The sequence below is a fragment of the Anopheles coustani genome, chromosome 2 (genome assembly GCF_943734705.1).
Source record: "Anopheles coustani chromosome 2, idAnoCousDA_361_x.2, whole genome shotgun sequence".
In the NCBI taxonomy this organism is placed as follows: domain Eukaryota; kingdom Metazoa; phylum Arthropoda; class Insecta; order Diptera; family Culicidae; genus Anopheles; species Anopheles coustani.
In genome coordinates this window covers 69512280-69533959 of record NC_071289.1, presented here as the reverse complement: position 1 = coordinate 69533959, position 21680 = coordinate 69512280, and positions in this window count along the sequence as shown.

Below are 21680 nucleotides of genomic sequence, written 5' to 3'. Positions count from 1 at the left end.
GGGTAGCCTGAATGAATAGCGATCACGGATGTTCCTATCAGGGCCATTACTTTCTCGAGCTAGTCGTGCTTCATCTTTCAACGGTGATTGTTGTGCTTGCTGATCATGGAATCGAAAACGTTTCGACTCTTTCTTACTCTGGGTTTATGTGCATCTGCACAGTGCTTAACGAAGTGCGAGCCGCACGCAGATATATTTGAAGTAGTGCAAAATCAACTTCAAACCGCGGCAGGGAGACTCAAAATTCCATATTCAAGTGAAAATGAACATGCATACGGCGTCTTCAATGCGGTACAACAAAAATTAGCGGATACTGTAATGAATCATACTTCCTATGATAAGCAGATTTCAACATACATAAGTCGCAAGGCGAATGAGTATCATGTAGCACCGATACCAAAAGAAAGTAATGTTGAACATTTAAAGCATGTGTTCCTAGTGCTGGATTCGCAACATCTACGAGCAACAAAAAGACTGGAACAAACGCGCAAAGTTCACGATGTGATGGAAAAGGAAGTCAGAGAGCTAAAAGAAGTACTCGCAAATACAGACCGCGTGATAGAGGCTCTCGAGGAGAGGATTAACAATAAGAGAAATGAAATGTCTGACCCATTCAATAACTAAACAAACAGCAAGTGGGATGAGAATGTGAAATTAATAAAAGTAAAACGCAGGCATGACTATAAAAATATTTAATGCAACATCAACGAAAAGATTTGTTCAATTGAATAAAATTTAATAAAATAATGCAATTTACGAAAATTAGATCCACACATAATTTAAAATAAGAAAAACTATGCATGCTTTCTGGTGCAAATGGTACGTTGGTTGTTCATGGATTCAAGCTGTTGAAAATTTTACTCTAATACTGAATTTAGTAATAGAAATTACATCGAATACGTTTGTCTAGCAAACCTCTGGTACCTAGTGGAATTGCTTTAAGGTCCGTTTGCCTGTTGGGTCAGAGGTCGCAATTCTACTGATTACCTACGACAGATGGTAGTGTTGGTAATTTGTTGCGAGTAACTCAAGCAGCTGGAACCGACAAGAAACACGCTGCATGCTGCCTCTTGTAGCAGGTTTCAATGGTGTGCGTTACAGGTACCACTTTGGAGCACTTAGGCGCATATAAATCACACAGAGCATCGCCACCGCCAGTCGTCTACTTCCCCCCACGTAGATATTTTATCCTTTGATTAGATTTATCTCCATGTCATGATAGACCTCCTCCTTGTTGGGTTGACGGGCAGCCAACGGACCCAGGGATAGGACAATGAGAGAGAATCGTTATCGATTTTTATCCCAGACACCATCTATCCGGGTGACGATGATTCTTGAAGTGCGAAAAGAGGGATTTTGGTAAGTATTTCAGTTGTCGTTTGTCGAGCATGGTCCTCCTATAGACACACAAACACACACAGACTCACGTACATTCTACAAACAAATCGAGTACGTCATGGAAAGGTACGATTCCGTCTTAATCATAAGATTGCATCGCATTGTTCATTCGAGGAAAATTTAATTGGTTTTCGTAAGAAGTTTACATCTATCGGGGCTCATCTGATGAACACGCGATCTGTAGCTTTAATTTACCTTGTACAGGTTAAAATAGGTTTGAAGTGGAGAGCACAGAAGAAGATCTTCTAGTATAATGATGGATCTATTCTCATTTGTCTTCAGCGCTTAAAATTAGTCCTTTAGTTTAGATTCCACCAGCTTTGGCAAGCCGACCGGATTACCGTAAGTTATAATTAATTAGTAGCATTTTGGTCGAGTTTCAATTAGCGTTTCAATGCGACACAAAACGAGCCGAAAAAAGGACACTTTTCCGTACTAAACACCCGCAGTTGTCCGGCCACGGAATGTATATTTTAACGTCTCTTCCCAGTGGAGAGAATTAAATCATCACCACAGTATAATTGCATCGGGAAAAGGCTACCTACACAAATATTGATGTCATTTTCGGGAGCTTTTCTCCTCGCAGGACCTCCGCCACCCGTCGGCCAGCCCGGCAGGCACGTTCATCAGCTCCACTGCAATGGACGCCATCCTTCATTATGACGTACAGGTAACAGCTTAATGGCACCCGGAGCAGCTTGGCAGCCATTACCGTCTAATTTATTCAAACGGTCTCGCCCTCGCACCCTCCCACGATGAAACCCCGGATGGTGCCGGAAACCGTCCGGCAAACAGGTCACGGAACCAGTCACCATTAGTTTACACATCCTGCCCACGGCCGCCCCGGCACCGGCGCAGCGACCCGCTTTCCGGTCATTAGCGTGGGCGCTTGAGCCTCCCCCGTCCGAATGGCAACGGGGATGCTTTTTAATGGCCGTGACCGATCCGTGCGGCCAGCAGAAGGCATCATGCTGCCGGCACCGAAGCGCGACAGTATTCAGTCTCGAAAAGCCACCGATAACGCACCCGTTCCACACCGGCACCCTTTTTGCTTTGGTCCCGTTCGCGAACTCCATCTTGAATGGTTCCCCGTCGTCCACGATGATTGTCGTAAATGGCGTCGTTGACTCGCTGAAGCCAGTGCGCGGTGTACTCAAGGTCCTGGAAACGATTCGTGCTCGATTCGAGTCGACGAGTAGCAACTACATGAGACGTTAGTACAGCTGAACTATTGAACAAGGAACAGTCGTTGAATAAATCGACGGTGCCTTGTTTGTGGCCAAATGACTAAAAACCATACAATTGACAATACGACCGGAAAGTAAAAATAGGGTAAACTAGCTTGACGCCCCGGCGTTGCTCGGTGACGAAGGGATTGTGAAAATTATTATGGTTTTGACTAATACTTGAAAGATATGTTTGAATTTAATAGTTACAATAACGACATATTTAAAATGTTTGATATTTCATCAATTTCCACTTGATGTATAAACCTTAGGGTAACTATGTTGGATACACCTTGACATTTGTTTACATGCTTGTTTTGTCTGTGTTAGTAAAACTGAGTTTCAATTGTAAAATTTAGATGATTTTATTACAAAATTGTGATCAAACAAACCTTCAGCAACATCTGCAGTACTTAAACTTAATGTGTGAAAAGTTTCAGAAGCGACGGGTCAATATTGGTTGAGTTTTTAGTGTACATAGAACTCCATACATAAAAAAAAGCTAAAATATGTAGTAGATAATAATACCTCAACATCATCTTATGACAACACTTAAAATTAGAGCCGGATTAAGCGTCCTAGGGGCCCCAAGCAGCTGTAAGTTGACAGGTCCAGAAACGTTCAATACATTCACCATTCAATGTTTTACTTTAAAATTTATGAAATTTCAATTTTGATAGAACCACATATTTTTAATAAAGGATCGAATTTAAATTGAAGTACAATTTTCCGTAACGTTATTTAATTGAAAAGCTTTAATTGTCAAAAGCTTGATTTCCAAAGCCTTCTTTCATGCGAAACCATCAACAACTTTCCCAGAGAGAAATTGACAAGTGATTTATTTTATTACTTTTTAATTGAATATTTTTTTATGCTATTTACAATTGACAATCGTGAAATGTTTGCAAGCAAAACTACTATGTTTGAAAATGTGCAGGACATTACTTTTGCTAATCCATGCTCATTATCCTTAAACTATTTATCCTTGAATCGTTACACTGATCTCTTTAATTTACGCTAGTGCATCAATCGCATGTTTTAACCCAAAACCTCACATTTGAACAAATCACGCATTTAATAAAAAGAATCAACGTTGTTGCAAAATATTAAAAATAATTCCACTATTAAACATAAAACTAAAATGGATCAAGAATAAATGGACCTCGAAACATGGGGTCCTAAGCAACTGCTTAGTTTACTTACACTTTAACCTGCCTCTGTTTAAAATCCCGATTTATATTTCAATTCATGGTGTGAACTTTAAACACTACTAGCTGCCATTTGACTTTGTAGACAGTACATGCGTTATGAATAGTATATATTTTTATTGTGAATATTTTAAAAACAGCTGGATTGTTATAATTATTTCAAAAATAGCTGGTTTAATTCTCTTTCTAAAATCTTAGCATACTGTTCCTTTAGTTCAAATCCCTTTTAACTTACCCTCGGTTTAGTCTGTTACTGTTATTGACTCTACACACGACATTCATTATCTCTATAGTTTGTATAAATCATTCGAATTGAAATTGATAAAACAATAGATTTTAAAATTAACTATTACATTCGCTAATTACATTAAACACTCCATACGGCACGTAACGGGTTTGGTTAAGCACTGATACAATACATGCTTACTCTCGAACAATGTCAACGGGATGGGAACCAATAAAAAAACAGTTAAACAACATTCAAACCACACGCACCACATTGTACTACTCCGTAAATACAAACTTCCGTCCGGCGTGGTCCGTTGAAATGCAAAACTAAAGCACCGAACTCCCGTGGTTGGAAGTGTTAAACAGTGCAACGAAATGACTCGCAGGGCAAGGGAACGGGGTCGGGAAAAGTATCCAACCCACCAGACCGTACGCACGGCCCTCACCCACCCCCTTTGCTGCATGCAGCATCCGGTCACGGGCGAGCGTCGAGTCAATATTAACAATTGCACCGACGAGAGTCCGACGGATAAGTATTTGCTCTGGCAATACCACGCCCACCATCGATACCCAGGGGAGGGCCACCTTCATCGCTCAACCGAATCCTGAAACAAGTTTCATTAAATTAATTATATGATTACATGGCTCCCATCAGCCTTCGGCCCATTCGTACCCGAATGCTTATTGCTATGAAGCGTTCGGTAATCAAAATTGGTTTTGCGGCTTGTAACGGGCCAATTATTTCTTTTGAGATTTATTTCCGGTAATTTTTTTTTTCCTTCAACCAATACCAATCACGGTATAAAAAATCACGCCCTTTTACAGGTTCGTTCGTCAATCATTAATAAATCGTAGATTCGGAGAATCAGTTGCATTCATCATGTAGAATCGACGCGAGGGAAAATATTAATTAAGTGCGTTTGCTTTTTGCTCAATTCATTTTATTTACCCATTCAATACTACATACAGTCATTGAGATAAAAAACCCATCGATCTACTTCACAAGTGTTTTTGAATACAATTATTCAATTTTAAAAACTTTCACCATTGTCCTTCCTTTCCGAGAAAACGAATTCAAACGCCTGACCTGAAAATATCAAGTGTTGGCAAAATGTTAAACATGTTGAAGCAATGGCAAGCTAAAACCACCCTCCCACAGTCCACGGCAAGAAGTCCGCAGTGCCTTAGACAACTTCGAACATATCTCAAAAGTCTTTATCACTCGAGAAGCCAACCGCACACACACACACGCACACGTAATCAACAGTAGACTATAACGGCGCCATCGCCCGAACCAGACGACACAAGAAGGATGCAAAGTTTTCGGGCGAAGAAAAGCACAACTTTCACCACGTCCGGGCCGCGCAGGGGGCCAGGGTAGGAGGACACGCCCAGTCCATTGGAGACCCGTTTTCCCGGTGGCGAATGATGAATGTGGCTTCTTGACCGCAATAAATTTCCCCAAACACTTTTTCCGTGCGCTCTATCTTCTTCGCATTATTGTTATTATTTATCCACCGACATCTACGATACACACGATATATTCATGGAAAGTCCTCGGACTGCCCTTTTTCTTGCGTGTTTGGCATGCTGCATTTCCACCCTCTCTTCCTCCTCTTCCTCCTTCTCTTCTTCACTCCAATGCGTAACAAGAAACAGTGTACCTTGCCGTATTCTTGAATGTTTCAAACTATTCCACCAACTTTCCCAAGCCGTCCCTAACAAGACCGGGCGATGTTTCGGACATTTTCATGTTGTTGTTTTTTTCTGGTATATGGTGAAACATTTTCTTTCCCCCTGCCCGAGTCGCGTCGACTTGTGACACAAAACATGCATCCAACTCTGGCGCAGAAAACTTGTGATAAATGAACGTTTAATTATCAACGACACTGATGTTTGTCCGTAGCGATGGGCCCCCGGTCTGTGCCGACTTGCGGTGGGAGATTGATTGTAGAAATACGACAAAAACACACCATTTCTTAGCAGAACAGATCAAGATTTATTTCAATGTAAGATTATAAGATGGTCATTTGAATAAGCGTATTGTAATAAATCCAACTATGATCGAAAGAAGAGCTAGATTACGGTATTTTTGCGTGTATTAGAAAAACGTTCCCATCCACTATTTGTACTTCAAAAACTAGAAGTGGGGTTAAAACAAAATAAGTGTACCTGTTAATTTTTACTAATTTCGGTATTCCACACGCTTATCTTTATTATATTTTTGAAGATTGAAAAAACGTTGTCCATCACTGACGAGACACGAAAGAGTTACAAACTATTTAAAAGAATTGGCAAGAAAATAAAAAAAGAGTGACAGAAGCTCTGCCGATCAAAAGTTAATTATTCAATTTTGTGAAAGCGATGATGAACATAATAACACGTAAGTATTGATTGCAAAAATTTCAAGTGAAACAAACTTGATGATATGTTCGTGAAAATACAGTATTCTTCTTTTTCAAACACCATTATCAACAATAACTTAGTCCATTTAAAATAAATAAATACAGAACAAAAATCGTTATAAATTTAGTTTTCATTTGAATCTACAAAGGACAAAGGAAAATATACTACAAATTTACGTCAATGCCCTTGACTCGCGCAAATGAAAATGCTTGAAATCGATGGCCAAAGCTCGTCAAGATCCGTAATATTGGTCGAAGCCACTCTTGCTTTGTCAACTGTATACCGACTCTTATTTACAATTTTTCGGGTGGCGGTGAATCTTATTTCGCTAAAAACGTGACTATTATTTACGGCGAAATGATAAACAGCACACTTTATTATCTCAATATTTTCTCCCGACCGTTCAACTCCGAAGAATGTGGACCTGATAGAGACACCATTAGCTTCAGTTATGCGAGCCTGGCGTACCGTAACGAACAATCCCGTTTCGCTTTCGGGGTACACAGTATCCATACATCCTTCCGATAAGTATATACACGGCACGGCAACATGGCACTAAAAAGACGCTGTCCAGTAAACCGGACCGTCCGGCCGTCCGTCGTGTTCCGTGCAATTTGTTGCCTAATCGAATCGGACTTTGGGACGCATCGAGGCACAAAATGGGCCCAATCGTGATACGGCCCGAGAGCGTCGATCGCTCGAACGACATCAATCCGGCGAATCGATAATTTATCGTCCGATCCGGAACGTGTCCACTCCGGGGTACCCGGGCAAAGCGGCAGCACAGCTTCTTTTGATGTGTGCTTTACACGGAAAGAACAAATAAAAAAGAAAACTCCGGTCCGCATCTACGAGAAGGAAAAACATTTATGCGTTTGGACGAGCCTGACGGATGGGCGTAAAGAATCGGGCCGGGAAGGAAAAGTGCGGGAGCCACCGGGAAAGTAGGGCGTGCATTCCTTGCCTTCCGTGCGCCAACGGAAGCCGAAAGCCAACAAGTCAATCACGACCGATTAAGCGATTGACTTGGAAAAAGATCGAACCGCCGGCGACGGTGATTGCGAGCTGCCGGGATCAAACGTCCGGAAAATTGTTCGTTTAGGCGGGAAATCGGACAGGGAATCGGATCTACCCGACCTCTTCCCCTCGTTGCCAGTGCTGACCGGGACGAGGAAGGAGGGGGGAGGGGAGAGGACTGAATTCCCTACGGGCAAAAGCGTAAAGATTTCATTTCAATTTTGCCCTACGGACCAAACCGTCCGAAAATCGTAACGATGACCCCCGAACGGAAAAGTTCTTCCTTCCGGCTTACTGACGGGTGACAGCTCTTCCAAGAAATCCTGCGCAGCTAGCTAAGGGCCCCACGACAAACGGATTCCTAAACAACAAACCATCGCCAAGAGCGTTATAACGTTTGTTAGTTTCGGTATCATTAGTGAAGTTCGCCAAGCGCATTCCTCAAACGGAAGCGTAGTTCTCGGGCAGACATGCCAAGAAAAGTGCTCCACTCGGCCGGTGGGAAATGAAACATGATTAACGTTAACGAGCGTAACTTCGGCAGCATGTTCGACGTCACGACGAAATGAAACCATTGTAGAAGAAAACTCCATTCAACGTGCGGCGAAGGAACTGTGCTACAGTTTTCCACCCGTTTCGAGTAATATGCATAGTTGGAAGTCGCCCGAAAATGGAGTCACCCATAAAAATGTGAGCAAAGAATTGGGACGACTGGGAAAAAACGAAACATTCCCCGATCCGATAGGACCGGGGCGAAGTAAGCAGACAGTTTGATCCGTTCCATCAGCACAAGAGCGCACCATAAAGTAGTATCATGTCAACCTTGTCCCAACTCCAGAATTAGGGACTCGGCAAAGGATAGGAGGAAACAGAGGGCCAGATGAAACAACCGAAGCGCATACAGAGCTCAATTATGCTGCCCGTGTCCTCATCTCGAGTGCAGGTCGAAGAAGTCAAAAATACAACACTTTTTGTTCGGATACTCTAATGGTTTCTTGTCAACGGTGTAGCACATCTTCCATGTTCCAAGCGCTCCCCGGTTTCATTATCGTTGGTTTCTTTTTTTTTCGAGTTCGGAGTGCGCTTCGGTGACGCGACCCACGGTACGATTCGTTACCTCCAGAGAGAAAGCAGCACGACCGAAACAAAGATAAGAAATGTTACAGCTTGGTCTGGAAATTGAATGCGCAACGATGCCACAGGATTAATCTGGCAGCTCGGTTCATTATTCCGCTTTTTACTGCTGCGTTGAAAGGATGTGCTCGTGCCCCATAAAGGAGCGCATATTGTGGCATCCGAAAAGGGAACATCAAATAGTATGTCACCCGATTGTGCTCCCGAAATAGATGCTTCAGCACCTCCCCCGTCCGTAGATCGCACCACAAGAAAGTTTTTCTGTTCTAACATAAAACCAGGTGATCCGAAACAACTCCGCCAGTTCGAAGGGTTTCATCGTGGTCGTGTATCTTGTATCTGCATTAAAAGGAAAATATAAATTATTTGGAAGCATTCCATCCAGCAAAACACGTTGAATTGAAGAAAGGTATGTTCCGTTGCTTAGTTGGAAGCACTTTATTTACACTTAAGAACTCCACCGTTTTAATTATCAACTCCATTAAAGTTTGGTAGTTGGTGAAGAGGAAACAAAACAAAAAAAACGTATACCAACTGAATCTGTTTTCGAGTTTGAATTGTGAAACTTTGCAACATGAAGAACATTAAATAGAGAGAAAAAAATAAAACACTACACCTGGAAAATAAATTCCTTCTTCGATCAACAACAGAAACAACTTACCAAGAGCCGCTTCCGCAGATCTTCCCAGCGCGTCTTTCGAAAGAAAAAGGAATCGAAAGCGAATACCATAATACGTACGGGAGTAAAACAAAAAACACTCGGCAAAAACTTGGTCGCACGATGGTTGATTTTTCCAGCAAATTGAGTTTTCAGTGCCGTCGTCGTTCGGGTGCTTCGGTCGGAAAATGCCGACGCCAGGGGGGGAAAAACATTAGAAAACGACTGCAACAACGGCGCGCCCTCCCGCCATACGGACACAAACATAATGTCCGCTTTCCCACGTCAATGAGAGCTGACATGATGATGAATGTTTTTCTTTTTTTCTCCTCCCCTTCTCCCCCTTTTTTCTGTTCGCTTCCCCTCGGGAGTGCTTTCGGTGAAACTTTTCATATTCCCGACAGTTAAATGGTGCAATGGCGACAATGGGCGCCGGCGAAGAGCGCTGCTTCGATGCGAGGAACGTATTATCTTAAGTTGCGCGACAGTTTCACCGCGCATTTCCCGATGCACTCCGATGCCATGGAAAACTTTCTTTCGGGCGAGAGTTCTTCTTCGTTTTGGGCGAAACACTAATGCGCACCATAAATGCAAAATAAGAAACCCCGACCGAAAGCCAACCGAAGGCACTTCTATCTGTCACCGTCCGACCGTGGAAAAGTGTCCGGTGAAAACAAAGCTCAAAAATACGGCTGCGGGGCGGACAATGTGCCTGTCGAAGTTTGTGGCGTACGGCAAAACATCACTCCACCCGGTTGATGGCTTTTTCGTCGTTACGCTTCGGGGGGTGAAAACGTTGAAACATGGCCGAGCGACAGATTTTTCCTGCAGTACCTCGATTTATACCTCGGTTTTTCTTCTTTCAAAGTTTCTTTGCATGTTTCCACACACCTTGTAGCATGAAGTTGAAAGAAAAAGGCTGACACAATTGGAATTCATCATAACAGCTAGAAACGAAGTTTTTATTGATTTAAAACTGCTTTCACAAGATACAGTACATTGTTCACTAAAGCGTATTAAAGTTTATCTATTTTATCACAATTTTTATTGCTGCAATTATCACGCCTTCAGGCCGAACCTTGGTAATGGCTCATTTAGAAATCCTGTTAAACAGCTTCATCCCGTAATCTCCTCCACCACATCACCATCTCCACCACCACGTCGGAAAGTTAGCTTGATGGTGATAATTACACCGATAATATTGCACCAGCAGCCGGTGCATTCAGCGACCGTACGGTGGAAAACTGCATCCGATGCGGTGCGCCCCGCTGCGAAGATGCTAATTAAGGTCGTGACTATCAAACCGTCATTAGCGTTAAGCTTTCCTGCTAAACGGTTTCTTTACCATTTTCCCGATCGATTTCCCTAGACAGGTGAACCGATCCGCAGTTCGTTTCTTTAGCGGGTGGAAAATTTTCCGACGATGCATTTGATTGACTACCACAATCGGCTTTTAACTTTCACCCGCTGTGATCGATAAGGTGCACACAGGTTCTTGCCGCCGAACGGAACCTGTCTTATCTGGTTCATTGGTACGGCCACATAGACAAACACACACACTTTCTCTCTCTCTTACCGACACACACACTAATACTCACCGGTGAAATCGTGTGTAGATGCACTGCAAGCTCGTTGCGCCGAATAAACTCATGGCTTGCATTGCGTTCGGGGAAGATTTTATGGCAGTTTTAGCATCCACTTGGCACGAGAAGATATCAGCTTTTTCCCAGTAATAGCAAGGGAAAACTCGGACGGTTTGACTAGCGTCTATGAGTTTGATGAAACCGGGACCGACCAGGTGCGTTTTCTGTTGTTTCATCGCAAAAGTTCTTCCGTTCTCCTCCTCCTCTCGAATCGACCCATGGAGAACTGAAGGCGTTAATGTAAACAATCGCTCCCCTTCCATCGCTAGGGCAACGCGATGCTATGGTATGCTGAACGAGTGGGCTGATGAAAATCATGGCCTGCCTGCACAAACTGCCATCGGTTCGATTACTCGAACCCACGAACCGAACCGAAGGGAAGTCGGTCGAATATCTCGAGAATCTCGACCGGATACCGATATGGCAATCGCATACCTGGCACCGAACACCGGCGGTAGAGGGAAGCCCCCGTTTCCATTAGAAAGTAGTACTGCACGCTGCACTCTTGGAATCCGGAAAATGGTTTCAGAAACTCCGGCATGGCATTCCAAAAGCTGGCACGGAACGCTCCCGGTTCCGAGCGCTGCGAAAACTTTGCACTCCACTACGGGACCGGGAACCGCACCCGGGTTGTGGCAGGTGTGCGAAGCAGTAGGGAAAGATTTGTGACAAGGAAAAGATTTTCCACCGGCGAAGAAGTTGTAACTAAAGTAAAGTCATTTAAAGCAATCTTTGCACCCGGACGGAACTGTTGCTACTTCGACGGCCCAGGTTGCTTCCGTGTGATTTATTCCCGTGTTACCCCATTTTCCCGGCTCCTCTATTGTTTGCGGGGCGCTGGTTCGTATCCCATTTTCAACCCGGTTTAGTTTCCGCTCGCAACTGAAACGTGTGGAAAACAAAACACACCCGGAGCAACGTTGTTTCAATGTTGGCTGGAAGCAAATTCTTCGTTAAATTTGTCTATTGCTCTATTTTATCTTCCGTTTGCTCAATTTTTCGAAGCATATTTACTCTGCCCGAGAGTAGTGATTGCCGGATTTGTGCCCGCTAGACGTAAATGGTACGAAAAGATGGCGCACCCAAAAAACAAAACGAAAAGTGCAATCGATTCGTACTCTACAATCGTTTCCTCTTGTTGCAAAATGAACAAAAAAAACAAGCGCAAAAATGTAAAAACTTATGCCCCCTTGAATTTCACTTTTCCGGAGAAGTTTACGGAGATAGCAAAATGGCGAAGGTAAAACAGAGCAACGAAAGGAACACAAAGTAACACATTTCACAAAAGGTGACACTTTATCGTCTTTCACCATCGTAGACATTTGTTCTCTTTCTCTTTCTCTCTCCCCCCTTTCCATCGTCCCACTCAATCTAATTTAAGAGCCATCATCATCGTCGTGGTCGGACTCGGGAAGTTACCCACACATAAACATCAACCGGGGGAACAAAAAATCCACCCCGAAGCGAAAAGTCCACCAAAAATCGAGAAAGTATTTCATTCGCCGACAGGTGCTGTTCCGGTTTTGTTCTAGGCTTTCCGTTTGCTTTTCTTCCGCATCTAAGTCCGGAAGCGGAAGAAACGATTCCATGCCTGGAAAATAGGCCACCCTCTGTTACGGGGACATGTGGCAGGGTAGAACGGCGGGGGGAAAAAATATTGATTTGAATACGAAATTGATCGAAACAAAAACACAATCAAACGTTGATTAGATTATTTCAGCAAAGATTTTTAATGCTATTCAATCATGGAAAAATTGTGCACTGAAATTTGCCTTTCAGTGATTTCGTTCATCGATGCGATGGAAGAACTTCCGTTTATGATATTTGGTAGAAAACTCTGCTTCGACAATCGACGCTTCACGCGGTATGGTTTTTGCACATTTCATTATTTATTTCATTAATAGCAATTGATTTCGACCAAACCCATCAACCAGTTGTTAAATTGTTCCCGTCGTAACGTTAAAGCGTTGCCCCACTTTCGTCCCCGATACATATTATGGATGATAAAAATTGCATTTCGATCAAGCGGATTAGCGTACGATACCGTAGCTGAGCGCATCGTGCGAGCACATTGTGCTGACGCTGCCATCGTCCATGAGCTTATCGTCGTCACAACAAACGGCGGATCCCGGGGATCAGGAAACGGGATTGTTGACGAACATCATTACTTATGCACGTAGCCATTTTGGCTGCTGGCGTACGTCGCAGGACGTTGGCTTATCGGATCCCCTGTGCAGGGATGGTAGAACATCCATCGATCTCGTCCATCGCATCATCCATCCATCATCCAGAGCACGGGAAGATGCACGTCAACCAACTCAGCGAGAAATTGCAGGAATTATAGGTAGAAATGTCTCGTACGAGTGAATTATTCCTTTTGTGATCGATGGAAGGGCCGGGTAATGCCTTCGTCTACTTTCATCCCTTTATTCACGATAAATTCGCTATTGTTGTTGTGGAATATGTCGGTTCGTTATTCGGATGTGCAAGTGAACCAACCAATGCTAGTAAGCAATTGTAGGAAAGTCAAGTACCCAATACCACATTTTGGCAGCTAGACGTAGACTATGCATAGTTAATGAACCTTAATAACCGTCCAAGCGATTGATCTTTTCAACGACGTCTTCCATTTTAATACCCGGCAAGTGATTTCTAATGAAGCGGTGAAAACCCGAATGAAGACCTCCCCCCGCCGAAAGCCAAAAAGTTGGCAACAAAAATAGGCTAACACAAAAAGTTGGCAACAATACAAAAGGCAGAAACAACAAGTAAACACAAAAACACTGTAATTTTCTACAAAAGACCAGGCGCCCCCATCAAGACCATTTTAATCATCGCTCAGGGACAAAACTTGCTTCTACTCGCTGCATGGTTCTGCAAACTGTAATTAACGAACCAAAATGCTACCAAGAGAGAGAAAAAACGAAGTTAAAATCCTCGGACAAAGACACTACCGCAACCTGGTTGCAGTCCGGCAAGGGGTTACTTTATCATTTTTCATCCCCATCGTAGTTTCCGGCCGAACAGAGGGGACAGAAAAATTCTTTTATTGAAAAAAGGCACACCACCCGTGGATGACGTGGCGAAGGTTGTACGAAATCATTGTGCATCATTTTGAAAGTAATCGGTTTTAAATGCTCGTTTTGGTGCTTTTTCATTGAAATCATTAATCCGAAGCACAAACTATTATTATTTTTATTTACGAACAATCACCAGAAACCGAGTTGAACCAGTAAGATGAGCAAAAATCTTGAAAATATTTCTCAGTGTCAGTTAAAATATGTTAACTTTGGAAAACCTAACAAGCTTTTTTTACATATTATTGTAAATATATCATTGAAAATTTATCTATTTAAGATAAATCAACAGATAGTTTGTTTATCCAGATGGAACTTAATTTATCTTGCTCAACAAAGTATTTGTTCGGACCTGTTTTTTCGAAACTCTTTTATCGAAAACGATTTTCCAAGCGCTTTCATGAAATCTTGGGTGGTTTAAAACCATGATTCTCAGAATAATAATAAACGAGAGAGGCTCATAGAGTTTCCGAGGAAAGGGAATGGTAGCGACTATAATCGTGGGACGTTTGGAATATTTTTCATGTATTTAATGTTAAAACTGTTACCGAATGGAATTATTTGGATTGCAAAATATCAAACAATTCAAAATGATTCAATTTTCTAGAGAATGCCATTTATTGGAAGTTTCTGTTCAACATTACCCATTTTCCCGTAATTTTTCAAGCTCTTCAAAAATATCTGCCTACGTCCGAAAGTAGGTTCTTCGAACAATAAAAACCAAGGCAGATGTTGACGAATGAATAAATAATTCATCGAGCGTACAATGCGAGTACGAGTTACTCAGATCAAATCCGGGAAAGGGGACTTTGCGACAATTGTTGACCTAGACTCATAAAGAAAAAAAAACACTCTAGAAAAACCCTTTCATAACATTTTCGGGACATGAAGCAGAACACCAAAAATCGCATCCCCGATCAAAGTTTTACACGCAAACATCTCTCCCCGCCCCCAACGGGCTGGTGATTGCCATCGTTCGAGGCAGTTTACTTGGAAGACATCATTTAACAGGCAAGTTAGTGTAACGGGCGCTTAAGCAGAAAGCTAAGCTCATTTAATTTGATAAGAATGAACCCTCCCTTTCCACCCACGCGAGGGGTGAAGCGTATCCCAGGGTTGGGTGCGGCGACGTGTCTGCACATTCGGAATCCTAAGAAATGGTTTTCCTTTGCTCCCGGCATGCTACCGATATTTTCCCCCATCTGCAAGCGGCCCCCGTCGGTCCGTGCGGGTGGGTTTTCCTCTTCTTTTAAGTTTTTATTTTACTTTTATCCGCCCCATACGAGCGGTTTGGACCGATGGAAGTGGAGCTTTTCGCAACCGACGCAACCGCATGGTTCATGAAAATTAAATGCTTTTTCGAGACAGTTCGAGTTTCAGGCTCGTGTGTATTCTGTTTTCCCGGGCTCTCGGTGCCCGGCCGCCGGCGACGCAGAAACTCCCCGGAGGCACGCAAACAAGACGCTCAAACATTCAGCCCAACTCCCCGAACAGAACTAGCGGCCGGTTGAGCCGAGACCGAGGAATAAAACGAAACACGGGAAATTCAATCCAAACGTTACCCACCCACCCACACATGCTCTCTAGCTTTCGCGGCAAGAGAAAGGCCTACAGGAGGAAATAAAAAAACAACCCCCGGGGGGGATCGGGGGCGTCGAACCACAAAAGGGAGCAGACAAAAAGAAACGCACAGGAAACGAATACCCACCTCGTCTTTTATTCATTTGCTGCCACAGTTTTGCCTGTATTTTAAAGCGTTCGCGCTATAATTTGCTTTTCGCCCAAATGTGTCCCTACACACGCGCGTGCACACTTTGTTTGCGGTGTGCCGTTACGGGGTCTCTTTCTGGGATTCGGTTCCATTTTACGGATTCCACCGGATAATGGTTATTTCTTTTTTGGTTATTCCATCCCAGCAAGGTGCGCTCGCCTTGCGTCGGAACGGCCTAAAGCTGGCGTTTCTCTAGTGGCGAACAGTGGAAGAAACACGCACACACGTTGAATAAGAAAAAGCATGGAATACATTCTCGAGAACGAGGCCACTAGATACGGAACACTCCTTGCCAGCGGATTCACCCCTCACTCGCTCCTTTGAACTGAGCGGGATTTGGATACTCGAATTCTCCGTTTAGCATACCATCCATTGCTTCCCGAGGCGCGCCAACACATTTCAAATGCGTTTCCACGAGAAACCACCCGTTTTTCCTTCGGGTGAAAAAATCTCGTTCTTCGCTCCCGGCCCACATTCTTTGGCTCCTTCAGTATCCTTTTGAATACACATCCCCTTCGCCGCCGTGGGGCACGAAACCGTATCACCTGCCCCTGGAGCCAGTGGGTTTCTTTTACGAGATGTTAGTACATAAAAATGTATTATGAATTCACAAATGTCTTCATTTGCACCAAGGGGGAGGGGAGAAGGGTGTACAATTTTCGTGCGACCCAAATTGACAATAAATGGGAACGAAAAGTGCCGGGCAGGGGAAAACACCCACACATTTGGTTAGGAACCTTTGTTTGGACGTTTGAATAGGGGGTGGGTTTTATCGGGCGACAGAATGTGTACGGAAATCATTGATTCGTTTCATTTCGACATGTTGAAATACTGCATTTGCCAGTGTTGGGATCGTCCATCCGTGTTTAACACTTTTCGCTTTTAGCTCAGCATTATGCCGTGTTTATTTACCTCACCAAATACGTTAATGTTACGCAGCAATGAATTCGAAAAATTTAGCAAAATAATATTCTTTTATTATGCATAAATCTTTCGACGATCTTTTATTATACATAAATCTAGTTTGTGATAGCACTAATAGGGTTTTCAAGGATAAAATGTTATTGATTCTGAACAAAAAACGGGATAACTTAGATAGGGTTTTCAAGGATATTATTGATTCTAAACAAAAAAAGGCGATAGCTTAGATTACAGTAATTACAAGAGTTTTACAATGTTGAATACCGCCTACAAAATATTCTCCCTCGTTTTCAAAGAACGGCTTGACCCATGCACTGAAGAGAGATAGTAGGAAACTCTCAGATATGATTCCGAAGAGGGAGATCAACCCCTGATTAAATCTTCACCAAGCAGCAAGTCCTGAAGAAGATGACAGATTCTATCTCTTCATTGACTTGAAAGGTGCATACGATAGCATTGCATAGGGTAAAACTGTATGAAACTATGAGCTTATTTAGAATTCCGGCTAAATAAGTGATAAAAGTAATATTTGCTTATCCCTTGCCAGACGACTGATTAAAGTAATCAGAATAGAGATATTTGTAATCAGAAGTAAAGATGAAGTGGAAAACGCATAGTTGTTAGTTATAGTTAATTTGAGTTCGGAATAGCTCAGTTCATAAATACAGAAAGTTGTGTGCGATTAAAGTAGCTTTTTATAAGCTTAATATATTGAAACATGTTTTCACACATTATTCTTATGCCTTTCATTTTACTTACACTTCCATTACTTTTGGCCCATGCAAGAAACCTAACTCCGTACGAACATCGGCATTCTCGCCTCACATTCCTAACAAACCTAACTCTGTGCTTAAATATGATATTGATGAAACCTCGTGGAAAATTTCCCGCTATCAAACAGTTCCACTTGCTCTAGTTCAACTTCAAAATGGCAACCAACACAATGCCTTCCCAAGCCACCACAAGCCAACCAAAAGCGCAACCTGCATCAAACTCGTACGGTTGATTCAACTCTATCACCTTTTCGCCATAGCACCACCACCACCACCACCACCACCACTTCCGCTTTCTGTCACCTTCCTAAAGCAACCACCACCTTCATTCCCTCGGTTGCGGTAAATTCAATAGCGTGTTTTATTGCAAAAGGCATCGAGTAATTTAATCTCTTCCCGCGCAGGTAATTAATTTCCACAAAGACCATCCGCAAACCACACATTCGTGAAACATTGACGTGGGTGGCGGTGGTGTGGGAGGGAGAGTGGAAGGAGGGATATGGATAAACTTGAGCCAGACTCGGTTCGGTCGCTGTCGGATTACTGCGGAAGAAAAGTTTCCACCGACGTGCGTGGAGGCTCGCTATCGAATGGCAACATTGTTGCCACTCGTGGTTGTATTAGGTCGCATTATAGCCAAAACGCACTCACACATACAACCAATTGTGCGTTGAGTTAGTTAATTTATTCACTAAAGTATAGCTTTGGAACATACACACCCATCCGTTGAAACAGGACGCACCACCATAACCTACCTCAAACTCCATAGGAGGATTAATATGGAATTTTCCGGAGCTTGTTTCGACGCGATCGTTTTTTACCCGAACCAGCTGGCCCATGTTACGGCCGTCGTGCATCTAAATCAAAAGCCCATTGCTATCCTAGAATCAGATGGATTCAGCAGAATAAAAAAAAACAACCCGAAACCATTGTTTATGTTTATTTATGCGCTGATGCGCGCCACCCAACGTGTTCCTATTATGTTTTTTCCATTTATGTTTGCCCTTTGCCATGGTTTTATTTCGTTCGTCCAATGCAAACCCTTTACCACAGCTAAGCTTGTCTTTTATCCAGCGTAACGGCTAACCCGACGGTTTCCGACGGAAATTTTCGCCAATTCCTTTGCGCGTTTTTCTCAACGGGGATTTCCTGTTTTATCAATAGAGCGCGGTTTGAGGGGGAAACAATGTTGCGCTAGAGAGGTGAATTTATCTACGCATTAATTTACGGTAACCGGCAATTTATGGACACTCTGTTGCCGGTTGCGATCTCGTGTTGACAATCAGTTGCGGTTAGTTAACGTCATTGCCGTCCGAGCGAAACCGCTTACCGCTGGTGAGGGCTGGAAGGTCGAAGTCGAGGCCACCGATAAGACGACACGAATGGCGCGGCCATTCACCGTTGGGGATTTTTTCGGTGATTTGTGCTTGTTGCTCGAGCTATAAACAATTGTAGGCCCGTAGCCAGCGTTAAAGCGCAAAGCGAATAGTCTAAAGCAGTCTGTTCCCGAGCGTAATCGCTTGGGTTAATCCGACAGTTGATGCTCGCGTTTTCAGTAGGATGTGGATTTACCGTGAGTCATGTTAGCATTTCTACCACGAAATTGAGGAAATTATTTATTACTGCTAGTCAGCATGGTATACATTGAACGAACATTCCTACGAAACTCCCCGAAACGAATCCATTTTTGGGAACTACTGATTTACTTGCTGCTCAATTTTAAACTTCGCGTGTGTATCTTTTGATGTTTGAGGATTTCCCGATACGCAAGGTACGGCTCGTAACACATGTTTTTGTGGTTCATAAACATAAATTTCTGTGTAATACAGAAAAGGTAAAGTTTCAACAATTCAACTTATCGCGTATTTCTCTAGTTGAACTGTAAATATATTTTCTGGCTATAATTGAACATTGACAACGTTTAGAAGTTGAACACCAATCTACAAGTAAAAGCATTAAATTGACAAACACAATAAAGCATGCATTTTCTAGTCATTCTTGCATTATTGTTGAGGCGAAAAAATGCTATAAATTAAAATTGTTAAATTATGGTTTTAGAACATAGGACTGGAAATTTTGGCTGCTTTTATTTAACTTGTTTAATAAATAATTTGTTTTCTTTCACAGAAGCTATTACTTCACAAAACATGCGTAGCCAATTGTTTGGAAAATCAGTTGAATAAATTTTAATGAAGTTTTTATTAAACACTAAATTTATTTTACTTGCCAAAAACCATACATCACATTATATGGAGTCAAGTTTGAAACACAAATTTAATTATTTACAATTAAAAGTAATAGAAAGATGCTTCCTCAGAAATCCCTTTCACTAAAAATAAATCATTGAGCCCCATTGAACCTCTTTTGCCAGCCCCTGCACTAATCAATCGTAAAAGGATATATAACGCACTTCAAATGATGCCATTGAAAGAAGAGTTTTTCGTAGAACGAACTCGCTGCCTTTAGTCGGACGGTGCTGGAGAATTTTCCTTAGATAGTTTCGGGTTGAAAAGTTCCCAGAACACGACCCCCGCCATTCGCCCATTTGCCGGGTCGTGGGCTTACTAACAGTAAATTGCCGGTTTGGGATGATGATTTTCCTCGTGGCCCAAAATCGTCGAGATCCCATCCAACATTGATCCGATTCCATTGAATCAAATCATCGTGCACTATTATTTCTAGTAGAAGACTGTTGGAAGACTGTTTTTCGGAACTTCGCCCGCTGACGAACCTGAATCAATAATTTCCCTGCGGAACGCGTCCAAGCTCGGAATGGACGGGAAAACAAGAAAGTGCCATTAGTAGAATGCCTCCCGCAAAGCCTCCCAGGAAAAACCTATCGCAAACACTACGTAATTTCAACGCAAAGCAACACTCAAGGACTTTTATTAAGTGCGTAGGGCGTAAGGTAAGAATCATCGGGTGGGCAGGGTGATCGTCTGTGTAGATTAAAGAGTGGAAAATAACGCGAACCGTTAAAGCAAGACCATTCCAAAGTGGACATGAGTGAGAGAGATGGAAAAAAGGAGAGAAAGAGAGACTAATTTCATACCTCTAGGAGCACTTCAATACCCGCTGGAGTAATAATGTCTTTCAGAGCGGTAGAACCACTCGGATCTGTCCAAAACCGGGAAGGCAGCGCAAGCGAACCTGATAGTACTTTAATAACACAAAATCCCACCAACAGCCCCGGCCCCGCGCACCGCCAAACAAGCGGCGAAGTTCTCGAACCGGAATCATCATTAGCAGCTCGTGGTGGGCACTAAACAAACAATAACGATCAAATTCGAGACTAGACAACACTCGCCAAACCCGGAACCCCGACCGCTCTTCAAGCTCGGTTTCATTTCGGAATCGGGACACGGAACACGGAAGCTTCCTTCACCCGATGCCGGACAACGTTTCCCGGAAAAAGCCCGCACACTCACTCCCGCTGCTTCTGCGAACGACAAAAGCAACCACGAGACACACCGTACGATGCATACACGTACATACATACATACATACGTACATGCGGCCACCAAGGGCCAGGGCAACAGCGATCAACAGAAAATCAATATTATCCCTAATTGGGCAAAACCACTAATAGAGACGCCGAAACTTTAACGTTTAATTTAATTACACCCGTCCGATTCCGCTGGATTTGGTGCGCTCCCGTTCCGTTCCGTTAGCACTTGCATTGGGGAAAGTACTGGCAAAGAGGATGGGAGAAAAGGGAAGGGGAGTTTTGGAGGCAAGGATTTTGGGAAGACAAAACCCCGGGCAAGCCACGACCGGGGTGCGGGACGAGGATAAAATGGTTCTTGATTGCTTTTTGATAAAGAACCTCCGGTCCGGCCGGATCCCTGGTATTGCTTTCTCGAACCGGGCGACGGTGATGTGTTCTGCTCTCGGACGGGCCATCTTCGGCAACGATGGAATCCGCCAACGAAAAACAAGAAAACAATCAACTGACCATCCCACAGGGGACAAAAACTCAACGCAAACGTAGGCCGACATTGATCGGGCTTAGAGTTTCGTTGCGTGTGGAATTTGCACGCGCTGTTTTTTGGCTGACTGTCTTTTTTTTGTGTGAAATTGTTTGATACATATCCTGTCCGACTAGATTAGGTTGGAGATGAAATAATTGCCGACATTAGTCTGGGCGTTTTGCTAGAGTTTAGCCATTTTTATTTCGTGGCATGATATTGGAAGGAAATACCACACGATATTAACAATCT